The sequence below is a fragment of the Equus caballus genome, chromosome 19 (assembly GCF_041296265.1).
Source record: "Equus caballus isolate H_3958 breed thoroughbred chromosome 19, TB-T2T, whole genome shotgun sequence".
NCBI classification, from domain to species: domain Eukaryota; kingdom Metazoa; phylum Chordata; class Mammalia; order Perissodactyla; family Equidae; genus Equus; species Equus caballus.
The window spans coordinates 23,611,001-23,637,047 of NC_091702.1; the positions used below are offsets into that span (position 1 = coordinate 23,611,001).

Consider the following 26,047-nt stretch of genomic DNA (forward strand, 5'->3'; position numbering starts at 1 on the left):
AAAAATATGGTTGGTTAATTAAATAGAAATGTTCATATTGTGTTAGTGAGTAAACAGAAAATAAGGAGACCTTCATTTCCATATTGCAATGGAGGACACAGAGAGAAACTAGATGTCAAAATTTTAAAAATTTAGTATTTGAATAATTTATATCAAGCCTCTTATTAATACATAGTTTGAAAGAGCTTCACTGAAAGCATAATTCCAAAAACAGTTGATCATTTTAAATAATTTATCTATTTAAAAGTCTATGATCTAAGGCAGGCTCCTACCAAAGCTTCTCATTTATAGCCACCATTACACTAATTTGCTTAATGGACAAGCCTGGTAACAAAACAAATTCCTTTAGAAATTTTAATCCTCAGAAAAGGGAAAAGAGAAGAGGACATCAAAGAGCATTCATTAGATGCTACAGAAGAAGGATTGTTCAATTTCAAAGGATCTACTCAACTACACCATCATTCAGCCATACTTCACAATTTTGTCCAGAAGAAATTATGAGTGGTTTTTATAAAAGGCCTTGGATGGAGTCAAGATAAACAATTCAAACCACATTTTTGATCTGCCACTCCAGTAACTCTAATAAAAAGATTTAATTTTGATTTGACGTTCACTTAATGAACACATGTGAATGGGGTTCTAGAATTTCAGTTAATGTCAAGAATAGTAAACTTCAATTTCTGCAACCCTGTTTGAAAAACAGGACAGATAACAATTTTCATGGCATTTTTCCATGGTGACTCAACGATAATAGATATTAATTCCAAGAACACATCTTAAAGTATTTTTGGTATCCTATTAGGTAACTGATCTGTATCTGGAACCTTGAAACTAATTTAAATCACCTCCAGGCTTTCTTACCATTTCCTCACCATCATATTCTTTTCCAGATCGCACATCATTCTTCTCCATGGAGAAGCTGGAAGCTAGGCTTTAATAGTTTTTCTTTTCTGTTGGTCATTTGTTCATATTACATAATTGACCACAAGTAATGTCATTCTTGTCCTCTCCTTGGTTTTCTTTTTGCTCTGAAAATACCAGGGAAATTTCTTTCCTATTATCCTTAGCATTTTTCGCAAACATCAGGCAACTCAGTATCATTAGGTAATCATATTCTTCTTTCATTTTATTTTGTTGTTGTACTTTTTCTGATCTTTCTTTGTACTTCTCAAGCACAAAGTTATCAGAAAACAGGCCATACAACCACTCTGATCTTTAGATGCCTTTATGATTGTTAATCTAGATTGCTCCAAATAAACAGAATGTTAGAATCATCTATAGGGTAATATATGGACTTTTCTTTTTGGTTTGCTTCTTATAGTCTAAAGCTGCACTATCCAATATCATAGTCATTAGCCATATGTGACTGTTAAGCTCTTGACATGGAATTAGTCCAACTTGAGATGTGGTCAATATCTAGATATCCAATATAAGCATTAGATTTTGAAGACTTTGTATGAAAAATTATAAAATGTTTCAATAATCTTTGATAGCGATTACATGTCAAAATGATACTTTTTTTAATATATTCAACAAATAAAATATATTATTGAATTTAACTTCACCTGACTCTTCTTGCTTCTTTTAAAGTACATGCTAGAAAATTTAAAATTTCATGTGTAGCACACATTATGTTTCCATTGGGCAGCAGTGATTATTCCCAGAATACTTTTAATATTTTTAATTAAATGTATTAGCTTCTTATTGCTGCTGTAACAAACTATCACAAATTTAGTGGCTTAAAACAATACAAATCTATTAACTTGCAGTCTGGGAAGTCAGAAGTCTAGAGTGGGTTGGCAGGGGCTGCATTCTTTTGGAGACTTTAGGGGAGAATCTGTTTCTTTGCCTTTTCCAACTTCTAGAGGCCACCTGCATTCCTTGGCTCATGGCCCTTTCCTCGATTTTCTAAGCCAGCAGTGTAGCATCTTCAAATCTCTCTCTCACTCTCTCCTCTCTGATCTCTGCTTCTGTCATCACATCTCTTACTCTGACTCTTCTGCATCCCTCTGATAAGGACCCTTGTGATTACATTGGGCCCATCTCAAGACCCTTAACTTAATCACATCTGCAAATTGGCTTGTGTCATGTTAGGTAACATATTCATGGATTCCGAGGATTAGGAATTGGACTTCTTTGGACAACCATGATCCTGCTTACTACACTAAGTACATTTAGTGCTTTTTTGGTTTGTTTGGTTTGTTTGCAGTTTAAAAAATTTGATTGTGTTCAAATACTTTAAGAACAATATCACTTTAATACGGACAACCAAACATAAAAAGCAGCAAGTCTGAAGTAGCATGGTGCAATGGCTTCTCATCTAGCAATGCCGCTGACCTCAATTTGACTTTAGTTACATCAGTCATTTGCCTCCTTGGGTTTTTTTCTATTTAGCAAAAGGAGATCTTTGGAGTCTATACAAGGACCATAAAACTGCAATTCTTTGGGCCATAGTTCAAACATACTCTACTTATTTTAATAATTAGTTCAAGTCCTTGTAGAACTACTTTCAGCTGTAAGATGTTTCGTATGTCTTTTATCAGACTTGTGAATAATGAGGATGTGAATTGTGAATTGTTTTAATATATTGCCCATAGCCAAGAATTATACTCTTGTTCCATCATATAATATAATAGGTAAACTTTCTATTAACATATAAACTATCTACCCTGGTAGTCTGTCACACTTTGTGACTTATGACAAACCTTACTTTGAACTTTTTTGGCATTACTTTCTCTGAATAACTTAATTTAAGCAACTATTTTTAAGAAATTAGTATTTTTCCCTCTTTTCTTATCTCCCTCCATCCTAGTACAGTTTAGAAATAAAGGGTCAAGATTTCATTCTTTTTATAACAAAACATCATTCAGCAGCTTGCTTATCTCTAGGGATATTTTGGAAATTTTTAGAGAAAAAGCCACAATGCTTGGGCTGAAGGTCATGATTTTTAGAATGGATGGTTAAAAGGTTGAACAACTTCTTATGCATTGAGTATAATATGGTTTTATCATTATATTTAATTACATCATTCTATTGTTTGTTTCCAGGTCATCAGAAATAATTTCATCCATGTAAAATAAAAAAATAAGCTCTAAAACAAAATACAAGTGATTTTAGGAAAACTCATCCTTTTGAAATATTTGTGACATAATTCCCAAGTTGATGTAAATAATCAAAAATTAACTAAGGTGGCAGATTTATGTGCTTAGAGGTTCTGAGAAAGACAGAGAGAGAGAGAGAGAAAGTGACCCAGACACACACACACACACACAAAGACAGAGAGATTCATTCCGTTTGGAGATCTCATTTAAAGATCTCCTCTATTTAACATTTTCGGACATTATAGAACTAAATATTTTCGGACAGGTAGATGATGCTCATTAAATTGCTAACTGAACAATAATGAAAATTCAGGCTAATGTTTACTTTTAATTGTGTAATTAGCATAAAATTCTATCCAGAGAAGGAATAGTACCCAACCCATGTCTGTGAAGTCAATGAGATGGCAATGCCATTGGGATATAACCAAAAATTTCCTCTTCCAGCTTGAACTACAGAACATTAATTTTCTCATGGCTTTTCTATAATCAGGTCAAATTTTACAATAAATGTTGCTAATACTGGAAACATAGACTTATGTTATACAGTAAGCTTTAATGGATGATGTACAATAGGATGGTTTTCTGTTTTATTTATTCAGTACTAAAGGAATATTGAAAATCTTTTTATATAACTTAACACATTCTAGACTATGTTGCAGTAGATTAAAATTGATCATGAGGGGCTGGCCCCGTGGCGCAGTGGTTAAGTTCACACACTCCACTTTGGTAGCCCAGGGTTCACCAGTTCAGATCTTGGGTGCAGACCAACACACCACTTATCAAGCCATGCTGTGCAGGCGTCCCACATACAAAAAAAAATAGAGGAAGATGGGCACAAATGTTAGCTCAGGGCTAATCTTCCTCAAAAAATAAAAATCAATTATGGTATGATGGAGTCAAAAGCAGCTAAAATATAAAGAGACTATGCTATGAGGTTATTAGAGGGTCAGAATAAATACTACTTAATCTCACAAATATATAAAAATCTATATCTTAAAATAAAATATTCAGCAAAATAATGTATTAAACTATTAACAGCTAAAATCTTAGAAATTGAAAATATATGTATTTTTAAGTAAAGAATAATTGTACCAACTAAATGTAAGTATAAATTATAGATGTCAAAAACAAAGAGCTCCTTCAGAAACAAAACAAATTCTTAATTATTAGGATAATGGCACCAATATTTGGAAGTTTTTAACAGTTCAAAATGATTCAAGTTTGTTTTGAAAATCTGGATTTATTTCTGATTTAAGTCCCCAAACTTTGAAAATATGTTTCAGTGTCTCCAACCAACCTTAATGAAGAAGTCTCATTTCTCTATGTGACAGTCTCATCCCAAAATATCTAGTCTCGATTTCCCTTACAAACCCTCAAACCATAAAATATAAAGATGCATCTGGTAAATTTAGCATTCAAGCAGGTGTGTTCTCCCAATACATATCTGAAATATTTAGTATCAGTCAAGTGTCTTAAGTAGACTTTTCTAATTAAGCAGGATTGTGTGAGCGGATTCTTCCCTGTAGAAAGAACCTCTTTACAAATAGCCACCTTTGCAGTACTCAGGCCTTGTAATGTTGCAACACTTTTTATTTTTATGCCTTTCATAATTCCCAATGGCCATTCATTTAGATTCAAGTCTTAAGCACTTAAAATGAGGTTCTATCAGGGGAGTTCTAAAGATGGTAGAGGAATATTTTTTCCCAAGTCTTGCTTTAGAAATCTGTTTTACAAAGTTATTTAATTTTTTTCAGACAAAAGCGCCAATCTTTCATAACATCCTAAAATGTTTACTACCAACCAGAACTTAATTGATTTGACCTGGTCATAAAAAGCGAGCTTTTATATCAATTATCCAAAAAGAAAAAGCACAATCTTCTTATCATCAAGAGTTTTTTTGCATTAAAAGCAGCAATTAAATACTTATCTGTTTTTTTGTAGAATCATGCCATTCCTTTGCATGATCCATTTGGTATTAATCAATCATTTTTCATTTGTTTACAGTATAGAAACCAAAATAGGATGTGTAATTCTACCATGGGTTTTAGCCAGCTGTAATTTTAGTGACATAATCAAATTGGAATCCTATATTCCAGTTGGCACTCAAGTTTGCCAATTTTGGCCTTTCATTTCCCATTATTGTTAGTCATAGTAATTTTTTACTTCCCACTTCTATTAATTTCATTTTCTGAAGAGAGATTAGCAAGATCATCCAACATAGAAAATAAATTTGTTTTCTTCATGTATCAACTAGTTTCACTCTTTGATCTATCTCATTCATTCACTAATCATTTATACTCTGAGAGATACAAAGATTAAGTAAGTTTCTATCCTTTCTGTAAAGTAAATCACCAGGGAGAGAAATGAGTATGATTCATATTTTATCCTCATCCTTCTACTGCGCCTTCTTTTATTCTTCCTCCTTCATTGACTACCTTAACCTGTCAAACCAGTTTGTACATAAACGCAATGAAAACGGACCTTCAGTTCTATACTAATATCTAATATCTCTTCAGAATGGATGGTGAAGTATTAATCAAAATGACTACTAACCATTTACAAGTAACAAATCAATCATCGATAGCAAACTAAGGGTTAGTGGCGATGGTTTGTTTTAAAGTCAACTCTTCTGTGATAGGTTTTGTTCTGTGCCCAGTATGCAGGGGGTATTCAATAAGTGGTTGCTGGAAAACATGTCAGCCTCTCCAAATTTCAGAAATATTACATCTACTTCTCTCACGTCTGTTCTATCATCAAGGGAAATTAAATTGTCTTCTCGCTGTTTCTTTATTACAAAGCTACTTTGGTTATTGCCCAGAAACACTATTCTAAATGGTTGAAAATTGATTGTTTGATGATTTGTCCAGGCATCATTCCTGAATTCAGTGTGTGTTGAGTGTTATTAACTGCTAATATAGCACATTTTATTCTAAGATTGGGCTCTAAAAAAATTGTTTCCTAATATTTGATATCTTCTCCTGTTTTGCATGAATTATGGGAAAAAATGTCTAATGTCTTAGAAATGAGATTTCCAGTTCTCATCTTTCACATCAACAAATCCTCCCTTTTTGAATTTCCATATGTATTTTAAATATTCTGGAAGAATCTTCTTTTGTTTTGTTGTTTGACTTAGGGCTACTCTGGCTTCAATGATTTCAAGTTAACTGGTCAGAACTGAACATGATCGATTGATTGCCTGTTTGACAATTTCAGAGGCCTTGTTACTATATGTGAGATCAAAGGAAAATACAAGAAAGAGCTAGGTGGAAGTTATATATTTTTTCCCTATTTCAACCATATTTTTCTCATGTAGGTGGTGATTTTTGCTTGCTAGCTGGAAATTTTCATAACAATTATAGAAATAAATAAGCATTTATCTATTTCCACTTCTTAGAAATATAAAGTACTACAGATTTTTAAAAATCTCTGTATAGAAAGCACGTTATGAAATTCTGAACTCCCATACTACTTTTTTCACTTCTGCATACACTTATTCTAATTAGAAAGTTTTGAATACTGGAAGGGTTCATAGAAATCATCTAGTTTAAATATTTCACTTTAATGAAATAGTTCAGGCATACAAACAATTTATATGTAATATAAACACCTGTGTACTCAAGATGCAGCCTGAGAAACACAGCACTGAGGATTTGGTTGGAGCTGTCTTGCTTCAACTGTGATGTCTTCCCAATTTCATTAACCTCCATTCTTCCCAGAAATAACCTCTACCATGAATTTCATGTTTATCATTATCGTGCATGTGTATGTGCTTTTGCTGCATATACATATGCTCAAAAATAATAGATGTAATTGTTTTGCATGTTTTTAAACTTGATACATAAATGGTATCATCCCACAAGTATCTTTCTGCAACCTGCTTTTGCCGTTGCTGCTCCACACTGCATTTTGAGATGCATTCATGCTAACTCAAGTAGCTGTAGGGCATTCATTTTTTTATTTTTACTGCATCTAATATCACAGTATGTGAATATTCTATAAATTATTTGCCCACTTGTTTATCCAAAGGTGTTTAGATTATCCTCCCACCCCTTTTTTTGTTCTTACAAGTAATTCTGCAACAGGTATTTCCCGTACATGTGTAGAGACATAGAGAAGGACACAAGAGTGGAGAGACTGGCTTTTAGGATATGAGACTCATCAGCTGTCACTAATCTGCTCTCTGAAGTTGCTGTACTGTTATATATTCTCCATGGTTTCTTCACCTCCTCATCAATATTTTGTATTCCTGGACTTACCATTTTTGCCAATTTTATAGCTGTGAAGTGATATCGCATCATTTTAACGTGCATTCCTCTAACAACTAGGGAAATTGAGTATCTTTTTCAGCTGTTTATTAGACATTGAGTTTCCTCTTTTGTCAACTGACTGTTCACCTTCTTGGCTCATTTTTCCTCTCATATTTTCTATCTTTATAGATTTATAAAAAATCTTTATGTACTTGGATACTAATCCTTTCTTGATTATATGCATCACAAATACTTCTCTCAGTCTATGCTTTGACTTTTTTGCTGTGCATACATTTTCAATTTTAATATATCAAATTTAACATTTTTCCCTTATGAACTTCATTTTTTATGTCTTAATGTTTAATAAATCCTCTCTTCCTGTCTACCTAAAATCATAAAGCTATTTCATGCTAAAAGTTTTTAAATTTTGCTCTGCATCTTTAACTCTTTATCCTACACATTTAGGTATAAAGTTGAGAGCTGGTATTATAATTTTTTCACATGCCTAATCTATTGTCTGAATAATTCATCTTTCCTCCCTGCTCTCTAGTGCCACCTGTTATTTATCAAGTTTCCATAAATGCAGGGCTATATTTCTCAGCCCTCTGTTCTATTCCATCAGACTAATTTCTATCCCGGGACCAAAGCAGCATCGCCTCAATTACTGTCATTTTGTATTAAGCCTTAATAGTTCATATGGAAATTCCCCATCTTTGTTCTTCAAAATTGTATTGACAAGTTTTGACTCTTTGCTCTTGCAGATGCATGTTAGAATTAACTTTTCAAGTTCTGTGAAAAACTGCAGTGGGCTTTTAATAATAATTACACTAATTTTAGAGCTTAATATACAGTATCGAGTCTCCCATCCAAGAACAGGCATATCTGCTAATTTATTCGGGTTTGCTCTTTAATTTTAATAGATAAGTTAACCATAGGCCAAAAAGTGACTGCTCAAAGTCGCGTAGCCAATTAATAGCAAAATCAGCGGTAGAAGGAAGGTTTCTGGACTCCTTAACAGCTCATACACTGACAAAGGCCTAATTATTTAGTCAGTCAAGAAAGAAGATCCTGGAGTCTTTGCAGCTACTCTACCCACCAGCATGAAAGTGAATCCAACTTCTGGAATTTACTAGGCCCTTGATAATCAGTGTGGTCAGAGGGCTTGTTAGAAATGCAGAATCTCATCCCTTTCCTGGGCCTACCAAATCAGAATCCTTATTTTTAAAAGATTCCTGGGTTATTGGTAGGCACAGTAAGGTTTATGACATATTGCTTATGAAAATGGAGTCCTGAACTTCATTGCCTTGGCTCTTTTTCTCTAAAAGCTGTCGAAAATGCTAGTAGTAATCTTGACTCATTGACTTGCAGAGGATTCAGGTAAGGAACATTGAGGCTTCTAGCATGACCCTTAGGGCTCGCTCTTCAACCACAGGCTCTCAGCAGCCATCCTCTGCTCTGCTGAATGAACACCAAAAGTCCAAAATGAGAAGAGATTGTCTAAATATTTATGTATATATATGCAATCATATTCCTTTAAAGAAAGCAAAATGCTAGGGCTTTTTCTAAAAACAATTTCTCAGGAAGACTGAGGCTTCTTTTGATCTCTATAGTTACTCAGGAAACAAATATATTTGCTTTGAAATCACTAGCTGCTTCAAATTGGCATTTTGGCTTTTAAATGCCATGGGGGAAAATTCTGTAGAAAAAAAGATGGAATAGTGGGGAGACAGAAGCACAGAAGATTCCGTCTTTAAACTAAAACAAAGAAGAACGATCAGACGATTTTTTTCAAGTAGTCATATACTATTCATGTTAATCTCAGTTGAGCCGCCTTCTTGTTTAACTACTACAGCAGCCAGTTATCTACAGGGGGAGAGAAAAAAAAAAGGTGAAGAGAGGAGATTAAAAAAAAAAAAAAAAAGTGAGATCCCTGTAATATCACCTCGAGCCACTAGGGGTATCTTTGTACCATTTTTCATTCTGCACCGATTTGGAGTAGAAACCTATATTAGGGGAAAACCAGGGTCCTCGGCATTTTTTGCGAACAGTGCACCCAGAATCCAAAAAGATTTAAAAAAAGAAGAAAGAAAGAAACCACAGTTCTTTCCGTCACCCGGACGGGGCTGCGAAATCGCTCTACTGGACATCAGCGCCGAGGATTCATTTTTGAGGTCAATTTCCAATCGAGATAAATCTATTGGATTAGTAGGATTATCTGATTGCAGCTGAAAGAAGTAACGTTGTTTGACCATTTGTATTTCTTGCCTGATGGTCGGATTTATATGGAGGTGGCTTTGGGTCCCGAGGATTCTGGATCCTGGTTGCATCTGGAGAGAAGAAAGGATCAATCGACACGTTTTGGAAGTGTCCGTGGGTGAATAAAAGGGGGGGGGGGCGCAAAACTGGTGTTGCGGCTGCTTAAAGAAGGAAAAAAAAATGAAGCATCTTGAATTCTGAAACAAAAATTACCGAGTGCTCGAGATTCCCAAAAAGCGCCTAGAAACTGGTAAATACTTTGACCAATTCAGCTTGAATTTGACGGCGAAGTGTTGGAGAAACTGTCTCCTTGAATTATTGGAAGGGGACTGGGGGAAGATGAAGGGGCTTCGTCTGTGGATTTAGCTTGCTGAGGGTAAGTTTGGGGGTCTTTTATTGGGAGGGGGCTGCCTGGGTTTGTGTGCCGCTGCGCCGAAGGGGCTGCGGTCGCGGTGTCTGTGAAATGGGAAGAGAAGGGGGGATGAAAACCACCTCACGCATCTCCCGGCGGATCGCTAGGGAGCTACTACCTAGATCGTGCTTAAAAACCTTATTTTGTGGCGTCGATGAGGAAGCCAAGCAATCCTCCAAGCTCTCAACTTTGCATTGAAAGTCTCTCTGTCGGGAGATCCCTCTTGGATCCAGTGCTTTCTCCTAGTGATACTTTAAGGAGAGGAGGCAGCGATGCCTTGGAAAACCTGCATGTGGAGGGGAAAAGCCCGAGTAGAAATCGCTGCTGCCTCGGCGGAGGTTTCGTGGCTGTCTGGGCTTCTGGGGGAATTTTGCAGGGGAAAGTGGCTGTTTTCATGTTGTCTCGTTCTCCCTCCCTTTCCTTCTCCCTTCCCCCTTCCCGCCTCCTCCTTCTCTCAGCCGAACACTAAAGGGTTACAGGGTCACTGCATCGGATAGAGACAGTAGGAGTGGGTGACTGGCCACACATGTTGTCTTGTAATTCACTTGCACGACTTTGCATAATACAGTCCGAGGTAACTTTCTTCAAGTTGGACGAGTCCAGGAAGGCGTTGCAGCCTTTCTGCCGCGGGCCCAGGCTGGCGAGTGCGCCAGGCAGCCGGCTGCGTTTCTGATGCATCCTACCCCGGCTGCCTCGCCACTTACTGGCTTTTCTCTCCGACTGAGCGGTGCGCGCGCGTTCCCGGACATTTTCTTGCAGCTGAATTCAGGGAAATTCTTTTTTATTTTTTTAATTTTATTTTGTAGCTCTTAAGAAAAACTCATCTTTATTTGCGGCAGCAAAATCACTTTCAGCAATTGTAATGAAAATTAATCACTCAAATGAGTGAATGTTAATTGACTTAGGAAACTAAAAGTCGCTTTGGAATCCAGAAAAGCATATTATTTTGAACCACTTTTGGAGTCCACATAGGTTCAGAACAATTACCTATAAAGAAATGATTTATTTAAAATATATATATAGGTATGTTAAATAGGTAATGAACACCGGCCCCCCCATATACCTTCTGACACCTCAACATCATAATTTTAGTTGGCTTTTTCTATTTATGGCCAATTCGTTAAATTTTGAAGCTTGAGACATTCAAATGCATTCGAATAAAATGGAAATAGATAATTGTTAAAATATAAAATAATTTAATTTTGTACATTTTGATCTTTTAAAGAAAAGCATCAAACGTTTTTTCAGGGGTTTCTGTTTACAGATTATGAAATACATGTAGATACCGCCATGGTTTTAGCATTGAAGCCTCTTCATTATATACATATTGTATATTTCTTCATATAATAAAGAAAGAAAACTCATCAAAAGGCAACTCTTCAATGTCATCTGAAGCATTGTAGTCCTAGTACTGATTTCAGGAATTCCGGATCCATCAGACATTCTGATTTTAAAACAAAAGCCAAACTTTCTTCCTGGATTTGCACGTGTATGTGTGTTTCCTAAACGTAAATTCTGAAACAAGCACAATGCCGTTCCTTTTTCTTTTTTAAGATTAAATAGCAAAATATAAAACTTTTGTCTCCCAAGAATTCTATAGTGGAAAAGTTAGATACTTCCTATTTCTGCAGATTTTGTGTAAGTTTGTCTAAAGAGGAAAAAGTAGAAAGAGGTCGTTTCTACAAGCCCAATTGTTAGTTTTAAGGAGGTATCTGAGAGGCTGGGTTTACCTTTTTTTTTTAAGCAGCTCCAAGTCACATGGTTCACATGCAGAGTGAACTAGAGGAATGGATGTTCTGTGTGTTGGTACATTCTAGCCACTGATCCTAGCCACACAGTCCAGGAATATTTAACATCTCTTTTCAAAGTTTAAATTAATAAAAAAAAAAAGACAGCTAGCAAATAATGTATTAGATGATAATCGTAAATAAATATTGAAGGTGAATGGCAGGTGGGCTGGGACTTCTCTTTTTAGGCTAGTAGAGAATATAATGTTGATATAAAAGTAGATGACGAATATGAAACATGAAAAAGGACATCCTCTTCTAAGTTAATTTGCACATTTCACAACCATTGAACCAGTGGTCATGGGTGTGCCATAGTGCTAAAGCAGAAGACTCCGCTTAAAGTGCCCTTGTCGTGGCTGAACAATATTTTTCTCTGTCAAGAATAATCAATACCTTCTACTCCCTTGCTCCATTCTCTTTTGGCAGTGAAAATCCAAAGGGGGAAACTTTGGCTTACTGTTTGGTTTCTACAAGCAGTTCCTACACAAAACTTTGGTAAACTTTGTAGGTAGTAGATCCACTTCGGAACGTCAATACAATGGAAATAAAAATAAACAAAATTACACACCACAAAAGTTTAAAGCTGGAGCCAGTAAGTGAAGGAAGTACCCACTTACATAAATACTCTCCACTAGTAGAATGGATCACTTTAAGAACTATTGAAAGACCTGAAGAGTTCACTTAGAAAATTAATTACATTTTGCTCTACGTTACCCAAATACATTTTTTTTGGTCATGATTCTGAAAAAGAACATGGTGGCCTTTATCAGTTCCAGTTTTGCTTCAGAATAACACAGAATGTGGTAGTTTGAGGTAAAGGGATGGAATCTCTCAGTTAGCCCTGAAAATTGCAGGCACAGTTCCTAATGTATGTGCCAAGAAATAGCAGTGGATTCCCCAAAGCTTATCACTGTGGAAAAAGTGATGTTGTATTCAGTGGAGCTCTGCTTGACAGCTGCCCCTGTCCCTCAAAAGCCTCTCCTGAGTTCTAACTGGCCTCACCTTTGGGAGCCAACACATTTGCTGCAGCTTCATTCTATGATTTTGAGACAGTTAAATACAGCTAAATGTTATTCTGCATTAACTGATTTTTTTAAAGGAAATTACTACACACTCTTAATTGAAACCAAAATAAAAAGGGTACTCCTTTTTTAATGATTTGTTGAAATTTAATACATGGCATCCCCAAATGCAAATCTTCCATCTCTTTTGCTTTATTGAGAAACAAAAAAAAATTGTTTCAGCTGATATAGCATTTTAATTTTTAATACTCAAATTTGCAAAGCCCAGAAAAATAAAAAATTAACATAGTGAATACTTGTGATGAATCCAGGGCATCCTTTTAAAAGATAATTCAAAACGTTTTGAAATAGTTAACCTTTTAATCTTGTGGGATAGCAACGTTCTCAACTGTTTTTAAGAAGAATGATTCCTTACCAGTAACAAGTGTGACCATTTTGTTTTGTTATTAATGAAATCATATTGACAATGTTAAATATTGCTGTGTTGCCATAAAAGGACATGAATTATCTCTGCCCACAGGAATCCCTGCCCCTGCACAGGGAAAACCACACCGATTTGGTAGCAAACCTGTGTGAAAGAGAAAGACTGCCAACTTTAAGCTTAACTGAAGTCAGAGAAAACTAGTAAATCACTCCAGGCATTTGAAATTATTAGACATTAAACTTTTGGGGGATTTTATATGAATTCTTTTTATAACAGTCAGTATAATCTCTTCTGTGCCTATTTCCGTTGCGTGTAAGAGAAATTCTAGTCAATGGCAAAACGTTTTACTGCTGCCATTACTGCAGACTTTACAGATCAGAGATGTGTCAGAGTGTTAGCTTTAGCAGTAATGCCTCTTTTGTGTGAAACCTTATGGGCCTTGCAGGCACTCTCTCATCCTGACACTCATAAAACGTTCAAGTCCTCATATTTATTATTAAATTTTCTTCCTGTATATAGCAACAGAGCACTTCAATATATGAATGTGTAGCCAAAAAATGACAGGCAAGCATGAATAGGACTAATGAGTTTTAATAATACACATATTAAGGACTGCTAAAGGAAGTTTAATTAAGAAAAACAAGTTGAGCATGAAATTCATTTTGGAACAAATGCAAGTTAAGTTACTGCTACAGATGTAAAATCAGAAACCACGGGGAGACATCACAGGAAATAAAATTCCAGGCTGAGACTAGACCTACTTAAAGCAGTTGACATCTTAAGACCTGCCTTTAGCTTGGTGAGCTTGGGTTTGACTTATGAAATCGAAGAATATATACTTTTTCAGTGTTTTCACTTTTCTCTGGTTTCTATAGCAATTTTAGTTTAGTATTTTAACTGCGTATCCAGCTACACTTTTGTACATAATATGAGCTCCCTTGATTCGGGCCACACAGTAACCTTTCCTTTTTCTGTAGCCTACTTTTCTAATACCACATATGTCTGCAGTTAGAGCTAACTGCCCAAGCCCTTGCCATCCCCTTAGGTATGCGGTGCTTCAGTAAGAGCTGCTTATGGATCCATTTACCTGTACCTATAATTCTGTTTAATTTTGGCATAATTTAGAAAATAGGTAGATTTCTTTATTTGCTTGCTTACTTATTTATTTGGTGGACGTCATGGATGTGGGCGCAGAAGTTGGGGAGGAGATGGAATATTTGGCAAATATTTTCTTAGAATGTGGTTTTCTTACATTTTGTCTGTATCTAACTAACATAGATACATTCTGGAAAGAGTGAAAAAGTCAGGCAGTAATATGAAGGTTTTATATATGTTCTTCAACTGCCTTTTTGGAAACATCCAGTTGATACACTAATTTATTCTTCACACAGATGTTTGGCATCACTTATGTGTAACAGTAGTTTTTTCTTCCTCAACACACTCAATGAATGTTGAGTCTTCAGGAAAAAAGAGGTTCGTTGTCACATTTAAAAATGAATTGAAAATTCTTGTTGCCTTTTTAAAAATAGTTATGGCGAATACTTTCATATTGTCATATGGCATACTCACTATGCTTGGAAATTCAATAAGGTCACACATGAAACCAATGAATATTGATTGGCTAAAAACCAATTTGGGATTATCACTAGCATAAGTTTCCCTGATAGGACAACCATTCCTTTTATGACAGAACCGACCAGGAAAACATTGATTACTGCATATGACATCGACCAACAGTTGTCACAATACTCATACCTGAAAATAATACTTGAGCCATTTAATAGTTAACCACAAAGCTAAAAGGAATAAAGGTTCACTTCAGTAACCATTATGTTTCAAGTCAGGGCATCTGTCATTTTTGATTTAAGTCTATATTACTTAGCTGTCCAAAACTTTACACACAAGTGACAGTGTTATCTATCCTTTTTCTGACAGGTAAAAAAAAGTCACCAGTTTCATTACCTCTTTAACTGTGCCAAGTGTTCTAATGCATATATTAGTATGAGATGGATGCCAAAAGTTCCTATTTATTTACAGCTGTGGTCTTTAGTAATAACATCTGAGGAGCTATGGAATATAGGAAGGTAAAACATTTTGCATTCTGAAACAATACAGTAGTGGTGGTCTCTATAACCTCCTGGATGGCAGGGATTTTTGTCTGATTTTTCAAGTTGTGTGTGTTTCTCTCTAGCACCTAGAACAGTGCCTGGCACATTACTGTGACCAATAAGTATTTGTTAAATGAATGAAGAGAGCTGGTTCGGGCCTTGGGTGCTAACAACTAAATATGGAACCTCTTGCTTCATCCTTGGTGTCTTCATTTTTGCTTTTAATTTTTTCTTAACATAAATCAGTTGTTATTTGAATTGGTAGATATTTTGAAGTTGTATTCAAAATTCCAAAGGTAGAAACTAATATATTTAAAAGACTGAATTTTAATGAAAAACAAATAATAATCGAAACTTTTTAGTAATTTTTGTATATGGTTTATTTACTTTATTTCAGTAAATTATTTTATCGAGACTTACAAGTATAATAGGATTATTTCTGGTTATAATTTACCAAAACATACATTAGAGTTATTTTCTCTTGTGAAGAAAATGTGACATCTCAAGGATCTCTGGAAGCACTAAAAATTATTTCAAACTCTTAGAACGTGGACGATAAGGTCTAAAATATAATGAATTTTGGTGTTTTGGTCATTATTTAAGACTTTTTCCTTTTTTAACACTTTATAATTTCAAGCTTCCTATTATTCAATTTTATTTAAATGGTGAATTCTTTTAGCATCTTATATTCCATGTGTATATTAAATTCTTGTGAATATCTATTCATTGATGTTCTGTTACACAAATGGCCCATGAATAGAGCATTGTTTTGAATTTTCTTATTGTTAGTATTAATAGAACTGTAATTTGAAGGGAAAATATAAGATGTGCATATCTGAAGAAGATTGCAATTGTAATATTCTTTCCCCTTTGGGGCACTAGTTGAGCTCTAAGCCAGGTCAGGAGTGACAGGAAGCCATTATTGTTTTCAGGGGCCTTACGTGAAAAGAGTCGGTGGTCTTAGTCCAGTTCCTAGTAGTCAGTTACTCCTTAAACAATAGTCACTATAGTATTTGCCAATTCCAGCAGAAGCCTGGGACTGAATGGGCACAAAGGTTTAACTACCCCGTCTCTGCTAATCATCCTCCAAGGGGTCAAGATTGACACACCCTGGCACAGGGCCACACTGAGAAACTTAGCACTGCCTCTGCCAAAGTTGTAGCTATTCTCTGGCAACAAGGGATTTTTTAAAGAGGACTTTAATTAATCAGGGCACCAGGAGTGGCAATTCTCCACTCTTCCCAGACACAGCAGCTCACTAGAAACAAAAATAAGCTTAAATAGTGAATTGAGAATGTAGCACTACTACTCAGCTGTGCTATCTTCTCTATAAAGATACTGACAGGCATAATTAAGTTGCTTCTGGAAACAATGACTTGTGACCCAAAGGTGGCCCCTTTCAGGCAAAAACATCAAAGTAATATCAAGGGAAGTAATCAGCTCTACCTGGCTGTCTCCCCTGAGCTCTTGAGTGATTATTCATTTTTTTCTGGGGAATCACAGTGTCATCAATTGGTTTTAAAAATGTGTCTTGCAGTATTTTTCATATATATTAAAATTGCTGCCCTTGCTTTTTTTTTTAAAACCTCCTGTCTTGTCAATTCCTGCCCCTCACCCCCTTCACCTTCTTGTTCATTTTGAAGTCAGGATTCCCAAGTAGGTTTTAGATTTAACAGTTAATATTTGGAGATTCTATGTGATAGTAGGTTCAGAGTGAACAGAAGATAAAACTTATTTTATATAGTTAAATGCTAAGTGGCTTGTTTCAGCTGCCCCTCCCCCCACAACAAAACAAACAGGAAACTCTCCAATATTTAGCCATTTTTGTAATGACGGTCATAGCAGAAATGTTCAGTTGTGGAGTGCAGAAGGAAATGCTATCACTTTGATCTCTTTTTCTTTGTGTTCTCAGAAAAGCTGTTATGGCATCTTAGAATCCCATTTTTGCCAAACAATAATGGAATTAGCCATAGTCTATATGGTCATCCATGCACATGCCTGCATGATGAGGGATTTTCATTATACCTTACTTTGTTTCCACCTCATCTCTGTTTTACCCCCTCTTGCTGCAACTCTAATTAAGATAATGCCTTCACAGAGGTCAGGCATCACAGAAGGATGGATAAATAAAATCTGAGGGTAGGGTTAACTGATGAAAGATAAATATAATGAATGAATGGGGTATTCATTCCAAAAATATTTTCTGATGACCTACAATGTAATGAATTGTTCTGGAGATAGTTATTAAAAATCAACTATTCAAAAGCCACAGCCTCTATTCTCGAAGAGTAAGGCTAATCTGATCATGTCATTTTTGTGATTATAATTCTTCTCATCAGACTTGGGATAAGATCTCACATCCCTCAAATGGCCCAGAAATTCTTGAATTGTCAGCTCCTCTCTAGCCTGATGCCTCACCCTTCTGGCAAGTTACACTAATCTCTTTGTTCTTGGAGAGCCCTAGACTTCACAGCATTCGGGTCTCCTCTTGCCTCTGCCTGACACACTTTGTCCCCAGGTCATCACCTACCAACTCCTACTCATCCTTCAAAACCCAGTTTACAGATCACTTCTTCAGGAATATCATCCTTCCAACTCCAGACTCATTAAATCTCCCCTCAGAGTACCCTGCATTAACATTTTTGGCAATGCATTTATGACTAAATAGTTATCTATGTGATTTATTTACATAAAGTTTGTCTTCCCCATTGAACTTGAGTCTCTGTGAGAATCAGCACCATGTCTATCTTGTTCATGTTGACCTCTTCAGTGCCTGGCACTAAATAAGGTAAGAATGCAAGAATAAAGAGGGAATCTGAGCTTACAAATTACTGTGATTAAAAGTACTACAAGTTCAGTTACAAGAAAGGTAACAAGTGCTTTGAGAGTTGAGAGAAGAGAGTGTTTTTGTGGTTGGAAGGAACCGGGAAGGAAGTACTACCATTGGAGCCAGGCCTAGAGCGATGCTAGCTGGGTCCCTCCAGGCAAAAACTGATGGGGAGAGTATTTTCCATGGAGGAAGATCTTGGTAAGCAAGTTGCTGTGTGCTGTCTTCCATTAATATTGGGTTTTTGCAAAGATAGTTTGCTACAGGTATAACCTCTGTGATGTACTCCTGATTTTTCCTTGCTGTTCTTTAAAATTATTTCCTTGGTAGAATTTTTTCACCTATCACTGTCAAATTTTAGTTTGCCATTTCTCCTTAACATTCTATTTTCTCAGTTATTTTCTTTCATCACTGGAGAGGTTCATTTAGAATGGAAGTAGCCCAAGGAGGAAGAAGAAAAATAGAACCACTTACGTTTTCTGCAGAGGAAGGGACACTGGGATGTGACTCTGGAAACTATTGAGGCCTGCCTACCCTTTCTCCTAGAAGGAGGGTCTGGATAAAATTATCTTTAGAGTCTATTAATTCTTCTGCCTTATCTCTTTCTATTTGTTGGAACTCGCTACATGGAGATGGAACTCTGTTACACGGAGATAGTAATGATCTCTACTCATGGTATTGAGAGAAGATTAAATGAGACGATGCAGTTAGCTTAGTGTTTGACCCTAGTCCATGCTCATTGGTGCTAGCCATTAATCGAGTTATTAATTAATGGTAGTCATTGCAGAGTATACGTGTCACCACATTAGTTCTCAGTGGCTGCTTGATGGTATGGCCACAACATGGGCCATGGCATCCCTTGAACCTCTACATGATCAAGGCCTTGAACTTCACTATTCTCATCTCAGAGTAGACCCTTTGTAATCCTTGGTTCTAGTTCTTATGTTTTCTCCTTGTACCCTTCTGCTTACCTTCCTACTGAGTTTTAGTTAATCTATTCAACCCTAGAATTACCATTTCTCACAACCTTTCCTCCTTGAAATTAGACCATTCTTGCCTTGCTTATCCCCAGTGCTAACTTCTGTCATTTACTCTCTTCCCTAGGTCATAGAATGTTGCTAGAAAGTCTCAATACCACACTATTTGGAGCCGCTCCAAATTATGCCTATTAATTAACCCTGGCAAGCTGATCAGCAGCCTTTTTGTTTCCCTCCTGTTGGTGTCCTGTGTTTTTCACTCTCCTCAAACCCTCAAACTGAGCATATGACTTCACTGAGTTAGTCTTCTTGGGAAGCGAAACAAAATGCCGTGGATCATGAAGGTTCAGGGCATGTTCTTTGGGGCTAGGTAGTTCCCAGCGTGTTGCTTGGATCTGCCTTTTCCTATCTTTGTGGCCTTGAGAAAGTTATTAACCACCTGAAGCCTCATTTTCCTCACCTCAAATAAGAGTAGTTGACTTAGAAGTTTGTTGTGAGGACTAAATGACATGAAGCGTGTAAAGTACTTAGGACAGAGCTTGGTGATCTATAATATTAGTTGCTTTTGTTGTCATTTTCACATGAATGTGGATGCATTCAGGTATACTTCAAACTGAACATGAAAATAAAATTGTTTCTGGTTTCTTTCCCATCAGTTCATTCACTAAGGTAATGGTTTCCACACCTTTGTGATCACACAATCCTGTTTTTGATAACTACACAATAAAACATATAAAATATATACATATACTTCCACATAAATATCTCTATCAACAGATTGCAAAATATATGGTAAAAGAGACATTAAAAGATAGGAAAGATAAAATAAGTATTTGTTAATATCTTATACATCTTGATGCCTTCATTCCGTCATTATCTCAAGACACAAGGATTCTTAGGGCACGATTCACAGCTAATGAAAGATATAAATCTGTATTTCAAGCCATCTTCTTAATGTTTTGAAATATTTTTGTCTGACTTAGTTATAGATGATTAGATAGTCGTTGCTTTTAGTCTTGTGGTATAGCTAAAGAAGAGCTTATACTAAAAGTAGGAGAAGTTTCCTTTCTGTTTGTTTCTTGCTCTTATGATTACATTACTAGTATTTCCTTTAATCTATATTTGTCTTGTGGGTAAAATTTAATCCATTAGTCCATTTTGTGAGGGTTACTTTAATTGCAACATGATGAAAGACGTATAAATCTACTTATGCAGTGATATAAAGTCTAAATCATCGTTGAAGAGGAACAATAACAACAACAAAATGCCACAGCTGACAAGCCTACTGTGTTACAGAACTGCCTACTTCCCCAAGAACATCTCAGGTGCTCTATGCATCACACAACCATGTGAAGACACTGGTATTAAACATATATTCATATTCATAAAGCTTAATTTCTTTCTCTTTTTGCTTTATGTAAAAAATTACAATACACAGAAGTTCAACAATTTGCTTCCTTTCTCTTGTCTGGTCATCCTGCGGTGCGGTATGAACACACTTCTTTGGAGACCCTTGCTCCTCAGTAATGCCAGTCTAATTTTCTCGTGGATAAATTTGATAATACTCTTCCCCTGCTAGGAATATTTAATGGCTTTTCATCATCCAGTGAATAAAATCCAAACTCTTTAGCCTTTTAATGAAGGGCTTGCTTGATTTGGCTGAAACCTGCCTTTCCAGTCTCCTCCACGGCTCAACCTCATTTACTTTGTGTTCTGGCCAAACTAAACTGTGCCTTCAAAGGTGACTTCTTTTCTTTCTGTCAGAGATCAGGTTTTCCAGGGAAAAAATAAAAAGACTCTGAGATGGAGGTTTGCCTGGAGGAAGTTTATCGGATCATGCCATTGAGAAAAACACCTGGGAGGGAGTTAGGGAATCACAACCAACTCCTCCCTCAGCCCCTTTCCACAGGGAGCTTTGGTGTGGGGATGGTCTCTCAGAGTCAGTCTGCCTTGGGGCAAGAAACCAGGCCTTTCTACACTGGTGTGGACCAGTCATTGGAATGTGAGCTACCCCCAGGGAGTTTGAGCACCACAGTACCCACTACATATCCTTTTCACTGTTTCTAGAATGTACCCTCTGCCAGGCATTTCTTCATCAGTGTTTGTCCAAATCCTATTCTTTGAGGCCCAGCTCAAATCTCCTTGATTCATGAATTCTTTCCTAATCCACTAACTCAAGGTAGACCTGTCTCTTCATTTAAAGCCTAACAACATTTTGTATGAATGCATTTGTTTGTTTATTCATCCAATTTTTAATTACTTTCTATGTGAATTAATCGCACATTGGTTACTTTAAGTGTTCAGTTATGGAAAGGACTCACAAGACTCAAATAGTTTATACTCATTGCACAGGATGCATTGGATGGAGTCTCGAAATCTCACACTCAGGCCTCTTTGTTCTCCCACTGCTTGGTCACATGGGATACCGTGTTGTTTGGGATCTGGAACCACCATCAAATGTGCATGTGAAACATCTTGGTATAGAATGCCCCAAATCTGCTGGTGGTCAGGTTTTCTTAGAGTGAGCTGGTTGCAAAAGTACATTCCAGCTACATAGCCAGCTTTGGCCTTTGAAAACTGCCACACTTCACTGAAAGCAGTTATGAAAGCAATTATTATTAAATTATTATTACTGAATCCAATTGTTATTACTAAGCCATGATGACAAGCTGATATGTTCTGACTTCAAAACAACTCACAGGCTCATAGGTACAAAACATTATTTATCTTTAGTTAATACAGTCAATCTTCATTATTCCTGGATCTGTGCTTGCAAATTTGACTATTCACTAAAATTTATTTGTAACCCCAAAGTCAATACTCAAGTGCTTTCGCAGACATTCATAGACATGAGCAAAGCAGCAAAAAATTTGAGTTGCCCTACGAGAACATTTCCAGCTGAGGTCAAGCAAGGTGATGGTCTGCCTTCTTGTTTCAGCTCTCATACAGATATGAACAGAGGGTGGAGATGACAGAGGCAGTGCAGCGTGGGGCAAGAAGCTCCAGCTCTGAGCCCAGTTGCAGGGAGTTTGAATTCCAACTCTGGCACTTGTTAGTAGGGTGGCCTCAGACAAGTCATTTAATGCTTCTGAATCTTGTTTTCTCTTTTGTAAAATAAAGAAAATAGAATCTACTAGGATGGATTGTTTTTAGAGTTTGAGATCATAATTTATAACTTGTGAAATATGTATTTATATATATATTTGTGTATATGAATGCACATGCACATGTACACATATGTATACACCTATATTTCCCTAGGAGCTATGGATCCCTGTTCCCCAATTCAGTGTTTGTGGTGACTTTATAGAACAGAGCCAGAGTAAATAACAACAACCAATTTTTTTTTCTTTTTTTGAGGAAGATTAGCCCTGAGCTAACTACTGCCAATCCTCCTCTTTTTGCTGAGGAAGCCTGGCCCAGAGCTAACATCCGTGCCCATCTTCCTCTACTTTATATGTGGGATGCCTACCACAGCATGGCGTGCCAAGCGGTGCCATGTCCGCACCCGGGATCCGAACCTGCGGACCCCCAGCCGCTAAGAAGCTGAACGTGCGAACTTAACTGATGCGCCACTGGGCCGGCCCCTACAACAATCAATTGTATAGCATTGGCCAAGCTCCTGGCAGCTCTGGTGATAAGCATGCCGTCAGGTTAGCTCAGCTGAGATTTATCCCTATCTGCCCTATGTTAAGGAGTTTCACACAGATTTTCATGATGGATATAAAGATATTTTAAAACAATAACAACCCCAGATCCTTGCCCTTGAATAAGAATTTCACTAGGGAGGAGTTGAGTTCAACAATAGAACAAATAAAAACAAATAATATAACCAAACAAAGTAGAAAATAAATGGGTAATGTTGGAAAAAAGGCACATACAATGCTATGTAAAGTTAGAAGTCAGAGACTGCCTTCTGGGTCCTACCCCTCCATTTGTTATGTATTTATTGAACACATGTCACATTCCAACCTGCATTAGAGCCATTTTTCATGTGACTTATTCCTTTACAATATTGTCGCTACCTGGGAGCAATGATTAGATTTCACTTGTCTTTAAATTCTAATATTTAGCATACTAGCTTATACATTGTAGATAACCAATAAGTGTTTGTTGAGTGAATGAAAGATTGGATGACTGTGGCCACCCACCATGATTATCTTATGTTCCAGGCAGTTCTACTTTCTCCATCATCATCTCTTTGATCTGGGTCACTCAAGAGGGAACTAGTTGATGGACCAGCTATAATGATGAATTAACGCAAGTGAGATAATATATTCCCATTTATGATGGCTTTTAAAATGTTATTTGTTTTTTATTTTATTTCTCTCCGTGGAATTACATATGCTTTAACCCAAAGGGAGGACTAATGGAGGAATTTGTGAGCTAGTATCTCCACTAACCTCAAAGTCGGACGAAGCTAGTCCTTTTTTTGCTTGATATGCTGAGTAAGACTTTTCTGACCTCATTGTTTTAATGTGTTTATGATAAAATGCTTCAAACATATGGAAAAATACAGAGAATTCCATAACAAAGGTGTGTGTATATATTTCCCAACCCTATCAAATCTTAGATTTGTAAAACTTGCTGTAGTTAATTAATTGTGGTCTTTGAAGGGCTCACCACAGGTTATCAATCTTAGTGCCAATTCATTAATTAATACTATTAAGCAAATATCCTGTTACTCCATGTTTGTGTGTCTGTGAAAGATGTAGAGTTTCTTTTGCATATTTTAAGCTTTATTTAAATAGCATTTTACTGTACCCAACCTTCTGCAACTTGCTTTGTTCAAAAATTTTGAGATTTAACCATGTTGATATATTCAGATCTAGGTACTTTATTTTCACTGAAGTATAGTATTCCAATTTGTGCATATTATCATAATTCATTTATCAGTATCTCTTAATGGGCATTTAAGCTGTTATGAAGTTGGGATTTTTTTCGGTTACTTATTTTAACACGATTTTGTGTAAACACTTATGAGCAACCAATCACTGCATCATTGTAAAGTAAAAGAGGTAAAAAATATCACAAAATGACATCTAAGCTCCCCATAGGAATAGGGCAGACCATTTAAATTTCTCTGTTTCTGTGAAATTGCCGGAGTATTTACCTAGACTCTATCTTCTGAAGGAACATAAAACACTTTTACAATTCAATTTTAAATGCAGTAGGATCAATTTTTTAAAAGTGTTAATTGTGAGTTGAGAGACTTTATCATGTCTAGTGATCAAGAGGATGCCCTTTAAATCAGATGCCAAAGGGCTTCTGGATCTGCTCTTGATTAGCTGAGAGGCCTTAGCCAAAGTAGTTAACCTTTTTAAGTCTCAGTTCCTCATGAGTAAAAAGAGGATAACTGTTGAACCCATTTTATAGGGTTGCTGTAAATGAGATGTAAATGTATAAAAGCTAAGGGTTTGGTTTATACTAAGGTAGCACCAATATATAGGGAAAAAACTCTGCCAACAAATTTGAGAGTTTTTGTGTTTAGGTATCTGTATATGCCTAAATACATTTATATGTATATATAAAATATATATATTTAAAATTTCAGTAATTAAACAAGCCATATTTTTACATTAGCCTTTGACAACTGTCATTATTATAATAGTGACTTCTGAAAAACCTTTGGGGTCAGTACTCTAGTTCTCCATACTGGTAAGCCCATGTAAAAATGGGATATTTTTATAACCTGAGAAGCGAAACATTACTAGAATTTGAGAATTCACCATGGCGTGCAGAATTCTAATCTCCACAATTTGTGTTAAAGGAGCATATCAGTGGAAAACAGGAGCCTCTTTATTTTTATCACGGTTAAGGATTTGTAGTACAAAAAGGAGTCTTATTTTGTTAATACCCAAACAAGTACTTTTTATATTAATGAGATATCTACTGTGTAAAGGAGAACTTCTGGAAATCGCTGTTCTTGAAAATTGGCTGAATAACAAATGGTGGTGGAGACTTTTAAGACCTCACCACAGGTTCTCTATTTTAGGTATCAAATGTGCTTTTTAACACCAAAAGGTGACTAGGAAAGTCATGCGGTGACCCACCACGATTCTGCATAAGAGTGAGCATAATATACTTTTAACAGAGGAGGGTTTGTGTAGCTAAGTCTTTCATACATGCTGGAGTTCGGGGCATGAATGGGATGATCTAAGCCCATCTTTTGTATGTTAATGTGCTTTCACAGCAAAGATATTTGAATTAACGCAGACTGAGTATTCTTAAGAAAGACATTTATCTCCTTATTGCCTTCTGTGATGGATTGTTCAGAGCTAAAGGAACACCGGGCTTGAACCAAATCTCCTGCTGCCCTATATAGTTTTTACAATCTCCCTTTCAATAACACAAAGTCAGTGCCGCCACACTGCCCAACCAGCATTTCTTCGGGAATCTTCCCACAATATGACAGAATAGAACCATCTGTAATACAAATCAACACTATTATTTTCAAAGTAAGCCCTTTTAAAAGGCTGCTTGAACAAGAAAAGACAAATTTACCCATGTGTATGCCATTTTGCAGTTAATGTAAGATTACACTGTGAATTGCACTGCACTGGATGTTACATTTTATCCTGATGCATTTTAAGTTGAACTGGGTAAACAGTGTTAGATGTTTGATTAGTGTTGATATGCAAGATGCCATGATTAGGTAGATTGTTCTTTTAAATTACCTCACTTTTGTTGTATTCTCCCTTTGATCTCTAACAGATAGTGAGAACAAAATTTGTAATTTAAAATATATTGACTGTTGACTTTGACTCAGAAATTAATTTTCACGTTGCAAATTTACTGGTATATAAAATATATAGCTAGATGGTAAAAAAAAACCCTTTAGTCTGCAAAAAATGATGCCAACTTCTGTCTCTTTTCCAAATTGTGT

General features: G+C 36.2%; 1 protein-coding gene across 15 annotated transcripts in view; it reads left to right on the forward strand.

The window, feature by feature from the left end:
• The window catches only part of NLGN1 (neuroligin 1), an 828,696-nt gene that overhangs the window by 148,534 nt on the left and 654,115 nt on the right, over positions 1 to 26,047 (forward strand). For 6 of the 15 annotated variants that reach the window (XM_070242627.1, XM_070242630.1, XM_023623322.2 and 3 more), the window contains exon 1: positions 9,314 to 9,980. The exons of 8 other annotated variants lie outside the window; for them this stretch is intronic. The gene's annotated coding sequence lies outside the window, so the exon portion shown is untranslated. Of the gene's footprint in view, positions 1 to 9,303; positions 9,981 to 26,047 lie in introns of those variants that run through there. One more of the 15 variants, XM_070242631.1, reaches the window with a different exon arrangement.